Source organism: Apium graveolens, chromosome 7 (genome assembly GCF_009905375.1).
Source record: "Apium graveolens cultivar Ventura chromosome 7, ASM990537v1, whole genome shotgun sequence".
NCBI classification, from domain to species: domain Eukaryota; kingdom Viridiplantae; phylum Streptophyta; class Magnoliopsida; order Apiales; family Apiaceae; genus Apium; species Apium graveolens.
In genome coordinates, this window is record NC_133653.1 from 265,767,928 (window position 1) to 265,778,199 (window position 10,272).

Sequence of the window (10,272 nt, forward strand, 5' to 3'; positions counted from 1 at the left end):
TGAGAGTTATAGTTTCTGCAGAAAAATCAGTATAGCACCCTGAGGTTTAGAGTAAGTTTTGACCATGTCATTGATGTGCACTTTGAGGCCCAAGCTACCAGAAGTTAGTATTGGGAGTATATAAAAGGTTTTAAGAGTTGGTTGGAGATTTGCATGTCATTTGGATAGGTGCACAAGTAGAATAACAAAATCTGTCCAGCAGGGGACATTTTTGTTGCAACTTAGAAATAGGGAGATTTGACCATGTCATGGGTAGGCCCTCATTAGGCCCTATTGGACCTTAGTTAGAGGGAGTGTCAGAGAAGTTTTTCCAGCCATAGTTCATAGGATATGAGTTAGAACCATGTGTCACAAGTTAATTCAAGTCAGGGTGTTTTCTGCCCAGAAAAACAGGGGAACCTTGGACTTTTAGCTTAGGCCCAAGAAGGCCCAAGCCAGGCCCTTGAGCCACATCAAGCTTGTTGATAAGTGGCATTTTATACCACTTAGAACGTCTTAAAATGGCTTAAATTGGTGTCTTGAAATCAAGTATTTTGTGTATTTGATGCGTTTTTCTAGTGTTTATGCATTTCAGGGTATTAGTTGCATTTCAGAGGAGGAATCATCAAGAATAAGCCTTGGCATGTGTTCACCATTGCGAGAGGAAAAGAACGGGCAGATTACGGCGAAGAAACGGAGCAAACCTGGAATTTTTCCAGTAGGGTCCTGCGCGCCCGCGCGGCAATGCTGAGCGGTCGCGTAGCAGCCTTGCGCGCCCGCGCAGAAATGCTTAGCGGCCGCGCAGGGTCAGGGAAAAAGCTGAATTATTTTAGACTTCTACTTCTGTTTAGCTTCCAACTTCTATGTAATCTGAGTTTTATGGGACTATTATATAAGTAGATTTGAGACGTTTTCATAGAGAATATGAAGGAGATTGTGTTTTAGATTGTGTTTTGCGCAAGAAGCGAAGGAGATAAGGAAGAAGACCGATTTAGCACACTGCAGCGAAGAGGAAGCATATATTCTTGTGATTCTTGTTTCGTTGTAACGTTGGATGCTAGTTTTCTTGCTTTGACTTATTTACTCTTGTGACGTACTCTGTTTTAATATAATTAGTTTAGTTATTATTTTCTTGTGTTGTTTATCATGATTTCATATGAACCCATGATGGCGATAAGTTCTATTATGGGCTAATTGTGATCATGGGGTTGCAACGGATTTATTATGGAATTCTTTAGTTAATTGTTTAATACTTTAGTGTGTGATGATTGCATGATATCTAGTATTGGTTGTGCGTATTCGTCTTATGTGCGTCGTGAACATATAAGATAGGGTGTTAATCTCTTGTGAAGCGATGGTGGATCTTGAGATTTGGAACTTGCCATGCTAGCATAGGTTCATGTACGTTGTGCATGATTAGTGGGTAACTCTAACAGTTTTATTTGCCCTATGTAATCAAAAGGAATAACTTGTGCTTAAATCGTTGTGTTGTCAATTTCTGTAGACATATAGGAACTCAACATAATTGATGACTATTCAACTTCTATCTTAATTGTGGATGCTTGGTAGAATGGTATTAGTACAATAAAAGTTGGCTTTTATCAGTTTCGTGTTATTCGATTAATGTCATTACTGTCACATGCTAAAGGTAATAACAATGGCTATAGAAGGAAGTAATAATGAAGTTGTGATCTCATGAGTGTTTTATTATTGATAAATTGAAGTGTCAGTTAAGTGGTTAGTTAAGTAGTTAATTGTAGTTAATATTTAATCAACAATTTTAAGTGTTATCTTAACATTGAGAAGTAATCATACATTAGTGAGTGAGTTTAATTAGACAATAACTTAGTCTGAGTCTCTGAGGGAACGAACTAGAAAGTATTCTATATTACTTGCGAACGCGTATACTTGCGTGAATATTAGTGCGTGATTTCGCCCTAACAAGTTTTTGGCGCCGCTGCCGGGGACTCGGCGTATTTGTTTAGTTTATGTACTTACCATCATTGGTCATTAGGACTCAGTGATTAGGACGTAGTAGTTAATTACTCTTTTCGGTTGTGTTTCAGGTACTTTAGCAAGCGTTTATGCAAACTCGTTCTCGTGCTCGCAAGAGGACCTTAGATACAGCTGAGGAGAAAGACGAAGTTCTTGATACTCCGGAGAAGTTAGATTTTGAGGATTCGGATTCAGGAACTGAGCAGAAAGAACCAGTAAACATGGGAGATCGTATTGTTCAAGCTGATCCAGCTCTTATGGATTTTTCTCGGCCTAAAATTGATGACATTCAGTCAAGCATCCTTCATCCGGCTATTCAAGCTAACACCTTTGAAATCAAGCCGGGCACTATTCAGATGGTGCAGAATTCTGTTACTTTTGGAGGAGCGGCAACTGAAGACCCCAACATGCACATAAGGAATTTTGTCGAGATCTGCAGCACTTGTAAGTATAATGGCGTGACTGATGAGGCTATCAAGTTGAGGCTTTTCCCATTCTCACTGAGGGATAAAGCTAAAGACTGGTTACATTCTGAACCAGCTGGGTCCATCACTACGTGGCAAGATCTTGCGCAAAAGTTTCTGGTGAAGTTTTATCCAATGGCAAAGACTGCTGCTATGAGGAGTGCTCTTACTCAGTTTGCGCAGCAACCTACAGAATCTATGTGCGAGGCTTGGGAACGCTACAAGGAAATGTTGAGAAAATGTCCACATCATGGAATGCCGGATTGGATGGTAATCACTGGTTTTTATAATGGTTTGGGGGCCCAATCTCGGCCCATGCTCGATGCAGTAGCTGGAGGCGCCTTATGGGCTAAAAGCTATACTGAGGCGTATAATCTTATCGAGATGATGGCTGCAAATGAGCATCAAAACCCAACTCAGAGGATGACGTCAGGCAAGGTAGCAGGTATTCTGGAAGTTGATGTAGCCACCGCTATTGCAGCCCAGCTCCAAGTGCTATCAATGAAGGTTGATTCTTTGGCTATGTATGGAGTTAATCAAATAGCTATGGTTTGTGAGCTTTGTGTAGGTTCTCATGCTACGGATCAGTGTTCTCTTGTCAACGAATCTGTTCAGTATGTGAATAATTATCAGCAACAACAGCAGCCTGTGCCAGTGACCTATCATCCTAACAACAGAAATCATCCAAATTTCAGCTGGGGGAATAATCAGAATGCTATTCAGCCAACATATCAGCAAGGAGTAAGTAAACAGTTTAACCCACCTGGATTCCAGCAACCACAGCAGTATGCTACAAGGCAATCATATCCTCAACAGGGAAGTGCAGCTGCACCTACTAGTGCTGATTTTGAGGAACTTAAGCTGTTGTGCAAGAGTCAGGCGGTTTCTATCAAGATCTTGGAAAATCAAATCGGTCAATTAGCCAATGCAGTGCTCAATCGTCAACCTGGCACTCTTCCCAGGGACACGGAAGTACCAGGCAGGAAGGAAGCTAAAGAGCAAGTCAAGGCTATTACCTTAAGGTCTGGAAAAGTAGCTGATGCTGAAAAGGCAAAAGAAGTCGAAGCTGAAGTTAGAGATGAAGAATCTAAGCAAAAGGAGAAAGTGGCGGAACCAAAGAAGACTACTGTTGAACACACTCTGCCTGAGGCTAATACAGGGGAGAAATAGCTCTATCCTCCACCACCTTTTCCTAAGAGATTGCAGCAACAAAAGCTGGATAGACAGTTCGGGAAGTTTCTGGAGGTGTTCAAGAAACTTCACATCAATATACCTTTCGCTGAGGTACTGGAACAAATGCCTAGTTATGCGAAGTTTATGAAGACTATTCTTTCAAGGAAGGTGAAACTGGATGACCTTGAAACCGTTGCTCTCACGGAAGAATGCAGCGCGGTTCTGCAACAAAAGTTACCACCAAAACTGAAAGATCCAGGAAGCTTTACCATTCCTTGCACCATTGGCAATCTAACTTTTGACAAGTGCCTTTGTGATTTGGGAGCAAGCATTAATCTGATGCCCTTGTCGATCTTTAAAAAGCTGGATCTGCCTGATCCAAAACCCACATACATGTCGCTACAATTGGCGGACCGTTCCATTACTTACCCAAGGGGCATAGTTGAGGATGTGCTCGTCAAGGTGGATAAGCTCTTCTTTCCTGCAGATTTTGTTATTCTGGATTTTGAGGAAGATAAGAAGATTCCCATAATCTTGGGGATGCCTTTCTTGGCTACTGGTCGTACTTTGATAGATGTGCAAAAAGGGGAACTTACTATGCGGGTCCAAGATCAGGATGTGACCTTCAACGTATTCAAGGCAATGAAATTCCCTACAGAAGATGAGGAGTGTTTAAAAGTGGATGTGATTGATTCCGCAGTTACTTCGGAACTCGATCATATGCTAATGTCTGATGCATTGGAAAAGGCCTTAGTGGGGGATTTTGACAGCGATGATGAAGATAGCAACGAGCAATTACAATATCTGAACGCTTCTCCATGGAAGCGAAAGCTCGACATACCATTTGAATCTCTGGGTACTTCTGACCTTAAGAATGCTGAAGGGAAGCTCAAACCATCAATAGAGGAAGCACCTACCTTGGAGCTCAAACCATTACCTGAACACTTGAGGTATGCTTTTTAGGTGATTCATCTACGTTACCTGTTATTATTTCAGCTGACCTTTCAGGTAGTGAGGAAGACAAGCTCTTAAGGATTCTGAGAGAATTCAAATCGGCTATAGGATGGACCATAGCAGATATCAAGGGGATAAGTCCTTCATATTGTATGCATAAAATTCTGTTAGAGGAAGGTAGTAAGCCAACTGTGGAACAGCAGCGAAGACTGAACCCGATCATAAAGGAGGTGGTGAAGAAAGAAATTCTGAAATGGCTAGATGCAGGCATCATTTATCCTATTTCTGACAGCTCGTGGGTGAGCTCCGTGCAATGTGTACCTAAGAAAGGAGGTATCACTGTGGTCGCAAATGAAAAAAATGAGCTCATCCCTACTCGAACAGTTACATGATGGAGAGTATGCATGGATTATAGAAAATTGAACAAAGCCACAAGGAAGGATCACTTCCCTCTCCCATTCATTGATCAAATGCTTAACAGATTGGCGGGACATGAGTATTTTTGTCTTCTGGATGGTTATTCCGGGTATAATCAGATTTGTATTGCACCAGAGGATCAGGAAAAGACTACCTTCACTTGTCCATTTGGCACATTTGCTTTTCGTAGAGTTTCGTTTGGGTTATGTGGCGCCCCGGCCACCTTTCAGAGATCTATGATGGCTATATTCTCTGACATGATTGGAAATAACGTCGAAGTGTTCATGGATGACTTCTCCGTCTTTGGACACTCATATGATGAATGTTTGAATAATCTGCGCGCCATACTCAAAAGATGCGTGGAAACTAATTTGGTGCTTAATTGGGAGAAATGTCATTTTATGGTGCGTGAAGGCATTATCCTTGGGCATAAGGTCTCTAGCAAAGGTCTGGAGGTGGACAAGGCCAAGGTGGGAGTCATTGAAAATCTTCCCCCACCTAATTCCGTGAAAGGAATCCGTAGTTTTCTCGGTCATGCGGGTTTTTATCGGCGATTCCTCAAGGACTTTTCAAAGATATCTAAGCCGTTATGCAATTTACTTGAGAAAGATGTGCCTTTCAAATTTGATGATGAATGTTTGGCAGCATTCGAGACTCTCAAGGAGAGTTTAATCACGGCACCAGTTATTACAGCACCAGATTGGACAGAACCGTTTGAGATGATGTGTGATGCGAGTGACTATGCGGTAGGTGCAGTTCTGGGACAACGCAAGAAAAATCTCTTCCATGTGGTCTACTATGCGAGTAAGACTTTAAATGGGGCCCAATTGAACTACACCACTACTGAGAAGGAGCTTTTGGCTATAGTCTTTGGCTTTGAGAAATTTCAATCTTATCTGCTTGGTACGAAAGTAACAGTATTCACTGATCATGCAGCTATTCGCTATCTGGTTTCTAAGAAGGATTCGAAGCCGAGACTCATTCGTTGGGTGCTTTTACTTCAGGAATTTGAGTTAGAGATCAAAGATAGAAAAGGTACCGAGAATCAAGTAGCTGACCATCTCTCTAGGTTGGAGAATCCCGATTCTACTTCACAAGATAGGACGTTAATCAATGAATCTTTTCCGGATGAGCAGTTGTTTGCAATTCAGGAGGAAGAACCATGGTTTGCAGATATTGTAAACTATCTTGTCAGCAATATAATGCCGCTTAATTTGACATCCGCTCAAAAGAAGAAGTTTCTGCATGAGGTGAAGTGGTATATGTGGGATGAACCATATTTGTTTAGACAGGGAGCTGATCAGATCATCAGGAGATGTATCCCGTTCTGTGAGACGGAGGGGATATTACGAGACTGCCATTCCACGGTTTATGGTGGACACTATAGAGGTGAGAAGACGGCAGCTCGTATTCTGCAAGCAGGTTTTTTCTGGCCTACTTTGTTCAAGGATGCTCATTAGTTTGTTTTAAGGTGTGATCGTTGCCAAAGAGTGGGAAATTTGTCAAGGAAGGATGAGATGCCATTAAATGTGATGCTTGAAGTCGAGGTCTTTGATGTATGGGGAATCGATTTCATGGGGCCTTTTATCTCATCTTGCAATAATCAGTACATCTTGCTGGCAGTCGATTATGTCTCAAAATGGGTCGAAGTTAAAGCTTTACCGATAAATGATGCAAAGGCAGTGCTAAATTTTCTTCATAAGCAAATTTTCACAAGGTTTAGAACGCCTCGGGTAATCATAAGTGATGAAGGATCACATTTTTGCAACCGTAAGTTCACTTCTATGATGCAGCGTTATAATGTGAATCATCGAGTAGCTACTGCCTATCATCCGCAAACAAATGGTCAAGCGGAAGTGTCTAACAGAGAGATAAAGCGCATTCTAGAGAAGGTTGTTTGTCCGTCAAGGAAGGATTGGTCTTTAAAGCTCGATGAAGCTGTTTGGGCTTACAGAACAGCATACAAAACTCCACTTGGGATGTCACCATTTCAGTTGGTGTACGGTAAGGGATGTCATCTACCGGCGGAGCTTGAGCATAAGGCCTACTGGGCATTGAAGAAATTGAACCTGGATTTAGATGCAGCTGGTAAAAAAAGAATGCTTCAGCTTAATGGACTTGATGAATTTCGACTGCAAGCGTACGAGAATAACAAAATGTATAAGGAAAAGGTGAAGAGGTGGCACGATAGGAAGCTACATCCTAAGTTATTTGTGCCAGGGCAACAAGTTCTGTTATTCAACTCTCGGCTCTGACTTTTTCCTGGGAAGTTGAAATCAAGGTGGTCTGGACCTTTTATTGTCAAAACTGTGTTTCCACATAGAGCGGTGGAAATTTTTGAGAATGATTCGGACCAAGCATTCAAGGTTAACGGTCAGCGGTTGAAGCACTACTATGGGGACATGGTACACCCAGAGGTGGTTAGTGCCATTTTGTTGACTACTTGAGAAAGCTACGGAACGTCAAGCTAATGACTAAAAAGAAGCGCTGCGTGGGAGGCAACCCATGAATTGTTGTTACAGGAACCCTTGGAAGTTAATAACCTATCCAAAAACACAAAAAAAATCAGAAAACAGGGGCTGAAAAAAAAAATTTCCAGAGACCCTCTGCGCGCCCGCGCAGCTATGCTGAGCGGCCGCGCAGGTTGCTGCGCGCCCGCGCAGAAATGTTGAGCGGTCGCGCAGGGGTCGAGTTCCAGAAAAAAATTTTTACAGTTCAGAAAAAAAAAAAAAAAACAAAACACAAAAAAAACCATCACAGCCCATAAACCCACGAATTCTTTTCCCATTACCCCATGATTTTATCCCTCAACCCCACTCCTAATCTAATTTAACCTACTCCACACCCTATATATACATACACCTATCCCACATATCTCCCACAAACTTCCTACACTTAAACCCTCTCATAAACATCAAAAATCAGTTCTTACACACTTTTATTCACAAATCAATGGCACCCAAGAGAGCACGCACTATTGACAGCAGCAGCACAGTTCCTACTGCTGATTCATCAAGGGGTACTGCTGCAAGGCCTCGGTTAACTGACAGAGCTGCGGAGGAGGAGTACACTAGGCTGTTGGGGAAGCCGATTCTGAAGGAGAGGGGGTTTTACCATCAGGGAGGGATGGTGAGTTGTTGCCCATGATTGCAGAGAAGGGGTGGATAGCTTTTTGTGAGTCACCCGAAGCAGTACCGATGAGTGTTGTTCGCGAGTTCTACGCGAACGCGAAGGCTGAAAAGAATGGGTTTTCTGTAGTTCGTGGGCTGACGGTTGATTATCATCCTGCGGCGATTCGCCGTGTGATTGGACAGTGAGAGAGGAAGCCCGAGGAGGAGAACTGGAATGAAAAGACTACTGAGGATTTTGACTTGGATTTGATTTGTGCGACTCTCTGTCGACCGGGCACAGTTTGGAACCGCAGTCCAGCCAATAATGAGTATCGTCACTTTCCGGCGATCGCCATGAACAGGTATGCCCGTGCATGGAATGCATTTATATGTGCTAATATTTTGCCTTCTTCACATGCACACGAGGTCACAGTTGAGAGAGCACAGTTGTTGTGGGGAATTCTGAATGAGGAATACTATGTGGACCTTGGTGAGTTTATCTACCAAGGAATTCTGAAGTTTTTGAGGGGAGCAAAGCATATGAACATCCCTTATGCATCCACGGTTACGAAGCTATGCCGAGCAGTAGGAGTGAACTGGCCGGCTCATGAGCAGTTGCAGTTGCCAGCAGCTCCGATAGATTCTGGCACTCTGAATGGGATGCAGGAGTGGACCGGTGGTGAGCCTGAGGAGCATGGGCTGGGTTATCGTCTTCCAGGAGGGCGTCCAGCACGAGGTGCTACTATGGCTAGGCCAGGGCGTGGTGAGACTGGTTCTTCGAGAGCTCAGGAGGGTGCTGGGATGGGTGATGCCCAGTATAGGAGGCTTTCACGGCGGATGGATGCCATGTATGAGACGCAGAGCAGGTTTGCTCAGGAGCTTACTCTTGCGTTAGGGACTGCTTTTCGAGGCCTTGGAGCTGATATCCAGTGGCCAGTTTTTGGTGAGGACTCTGCATACCCGCCGCCTGATACTCCACCCACTGAGGGTGATGATGATGATGACTCCGAGTAGGTATACCCTGTGTTCCTTTCTACTACCTTCACTGGGGACAGTGAAGATTTTAAGTTTGGGGGTGGTAGTTAAGGAATATTTTGTGTGTGTCATATAGCTGCATATTCATGATAGTTAGTTCATATAGTTGCATAATTTTTGCCATATAGTTTTTTTATATAGCTTTATTTATTTGTCATATCATATAGCTTATGCATATACCATGATCCCTTTTGCAATGATTTATCGACTGAATTGTGATATTAATGCGAGTGTAGTGATAGCATTAAAGTGATATTAAGTTGTGTAGGTTGATAATGCATGCTAGAAGCACTTGTATTTTCACTAAGTCTTAGAGAATGCTTAAGGGCTAGATTGTTGTTATGATCTGATTATTTTCGAGGATAATCTATTTATTATGCTTAGAATTTGATAATAGGTTCTTAGTGGTAAAGGCATGAAAAAGAAAAAAAAATGGAGTAAAAATGGAATTTGTTGCTAGTTGTGGCTAGGCGTCAAATGGCTAGTAGCCGGCTCGCATGTTATGCGAGTAGTCTAGGGTTGAGCAAGATGGAGCGAAACGCACTTGCTCAAAAGAGAAAAAAAAAAAAAAAATTTTTTTTGCATAATTGATCAAGAGTGGGCTCTTTGGTATTCGAGTTATTAAGTTCTTAGGGGACTTTGTGTAACATCTGGGAAATATCGTATAATTATTTATATCAATATATGATTATTATGTGAATATTATATGAATTTTTGGTGAATTATCTGGTGTTTGATAATAATATTTGGATGTTTATATGTAATAAAATGTGAGTATGTTAATTTTAATATGTCCAGAATAAAATATAGATAATTAAGTTATTTTTCTGGTAATTTTTGGAGTGTTAGATGATTTTATAATAATTTATGAAATTATTAATTATTTTCTGAATAATTATAAAATTATTTTATAAAGCCGGGAATCGTCCGACTTCAATCGTTTTTACGTTTTTACAACCCGAAACTCTTCCGAAAACTCCTTCCTAACCTAATCTGGTAATTCCGGACATTTTCCGTGTTTTGACTTTTTCGATCCGGATTACGGTTTGACCCGTGCGCGGCCCGGCGCAAGTTTTTCGATACGATAATCATTTCGGTGAACCAACGAAACCCGTATTTTCAAAAGACGGGATATTATTACATTA

General features: G+C 41.9%; 1 non-coding gene across 1 annotated transcript; it reads right to left on the bottom strand.

The window, feature by feature from the left end:
* Positions 1 to 2,588: 2,588 nt before the first annotated feature.
* Positions 2,589 to 2,695, bottom strand: LOC141675629 (small nucleolar RNA R71). Its single transcript, XR_012556272.1, has one exon. It is a non-coding gene; the product is annotated as a small nucleolar RNA R71 (small nucleolar RNA).
* Positions 2,696 to 10,272: the final 7,577 nt, after the last annotated feature.